The sequence below is a fragment of the Octopus bimaculoides genome, unplaced genomic scaffold (assembly GCF_001194135.2).
Source record: "Octopus bimaculoides isolate UCB-OBI-ISO-001 unplaced genomic scaffold, ASM119413v2 Scaffold_221516, whole genome shotgun sequence".
In the NCBI taxonomy this organism is placed as follows: Eukaryota; Metazoa; Mollusca; class Cephalopoda; order Octopoda; family Octopodidae; genus Octopus; species Octopus bimaculoides.
Window position 1 is genome coordinate 12,394 of NW_026329892.1, and position 2,548 is coordinate 14,941.

A 2,548-nucleotide genomic window follows, 5' to 3' on the forward strand; every position below is an offset into this window, starting at 1 on the left:
CTCCCTCTCTTCTCTTCCCACCGTGCCATCCTTCTCAATAATATATGTAATATACATAAATAAACCCGAGACCTCTATATCAAGGGCGTCAAATACATGACATAGGACCCGCAACAATGTCCAATCCGCCCCCTTGGCTCACTTTCATTCTTTTATTCCTTTATTCCTTTATTCCTTTATGTATTCCAACTCATAAACCCATACACTAACCCCTTCGTTCCCTACAAAACCATCGACAACTTTTCTCTTCTGTTCCATTTTAGTTGGACCCCTGATTCGTTTTGGATTTTGCTGCACCGCGTCATATATTTCCATGACGAGAGGCCTTCGTTTCCTAGGTTTTGTTGGGTTTCGACTGTCATCGATGTTTTTCTAGCTTTGCTTTTCCTTTTTTCTAAGTAGGGTCGTTGGCCTTACACGAACCCTTTTTCAATTCTAGGAAGAAAGAGGTCATCCATATTAGTCTGGCTTTTGTTCTTTGACCTGTCCAGTATGGGAGGCCCTGTTAAAAGCTTGCACTCTATTGGCATGGCACCTTAGGCAAGTGTCTCTGAAAGAAGCCCATCGTATATATATATTCTTCCTATTTCAAATTTGAAGGGATTGCATTTTTTATTATTTTTCTTCCAGTTTCTTTACGATCCCAGGATCAAAGAGGCGTGATGGATCGATTAGTAAACAACTTCGCTTCTCCTTATCTATAATTGTTATGTTTAGTCTATTATTTTTCAACTTCATGTCCGTTTGAGTAGAAAATCCCTCAAAATCTTACACTGCTCCGACTCCATTACTCTTTCGACTCGATGATTGTACCATGTATTTCCAGCTTCAAATGCCCAGTGCAAAACTTTTACAACCTGGTCATGCCTCCACACACTCACACACATATACATACATATATATATATTCTTTTCTACTCTAGGCACAAGGCCAGACATTTTGGGACAGAGGAGCAGTCGATTAGATCGACTCCAGTACGCAACTGGTACTTAATTTATCGACCCCGAAAGGATGAAAGGCAAAGTCGACTTCGGCGGAATTTGAACTCAGAACGTAAAGACAGGCGAAATACCGCTAAGCATTTCGCCCGGCGTGCTAACGTGTCTGCCAGCTCGCCACCGACTTATATGCATACGCCCACAACACACACACACACATGAGTCACTAATAAATGCAGCTATATACAAATTAATGACTTCTTTTTATTTATTTATTTTATTTCTTTACTTAATCGCACATTTAATTAATTAGTTATCGACGGTCATCAATCATTTAAAGCGTTAATTATATTGATTTCCTTATCGATAATGTATAGCAAGGAGTTGCTTTTATAGTCTAAGGGAAATAACTCATAGTTAAAAGAAAGTTATTTCCCTTGTCATTTCTGCTTTTTATTTATATATTTATCGTAATTTTTTTTACTCTTTCTTTTACTCTTTTACTTGTTTCAGTCATTTGACTGCGGCTATGCTGGAGCACCGCCATTAGTCGAGAAAATCGACCCCAGGACTTATTCTTTTGTAAGCCTAGTGCTTATTCTATCGGGCTCTTTTTGCCGAACCGCTAGGTTACGGGGACGTAAACACACCAGCGTGAAGTCTTCCACAGAAACATGGCATAGCCTACACACGCGGTTGCACCTTGAGATTACAAGAGCGTCACTGTCTCTCTTGTTCACCAGGTACTTTGTGGTAATCTCCTGATCCTCGATTGTAAACGAATAGCCTTTCAAAGTGTAATGTGATGTAGTGGTCTGGTGTCCAAGAGAGGTTGTGCTTCGTGTCAATTCTACTGACTTCTTCAAGCTTCCGGGCAACCTACCCATGCATAGTCTTATTTATTTATTTATTATTTTGTATGCTGAGTGCTTTCCATCCAGGTCTTCTCTGGGGTAAGAGAGCTCAGCTGTTTTGGGGCTGTATAGGAGATCGTCAGGAGGAGAATGTTTCTTGAGGAGTTCACTGCCAACTCGTACAATGTTGCTCACTTCACCTTTCAGCACTGCATTTATATATTTATTTTTGCTGCTGTTGTTCAGCTGGTGCTGCTTGAGTGGTACCATACGGCATTCGAAGGCCGTCTGTACTGATCTCAGGCCTCTACCACCTTCATTTCTTCTTACGTAAAGCCTGAGAACATCACCGTATGTATGTATGTATGCATGTATGTATGAATGTATGTATGTATGGATGGATGGATGGATGGATGGATAAACAGATTAATGCGGTATAGTAACAAGTGTAAGTGTTATAGCTAGCGATATAATAGTTTCTTTAATACATGTTGAAAAAGCCTTTACTCTTGTTGGTAAAGACTACTTTGAAGTAAGTTTTCTGCTACGCAAGCCAAAGTCGACATTTTTGTCGTTTCCGGGAGACGACTCATTGTTTCAACAATTACAGTTATGTCCTCTTGATTTTAGCTTTAGATTTTCCGTCTTTTTTGGTTTTTGTGTGTGCTGCAAGAATTCTGTTGTTACGAAACAAATTTATTATTTGTAGTCTTTTACTTTTTTCAGTCATTTGACTGTGGCCATGCTGAAGCACTG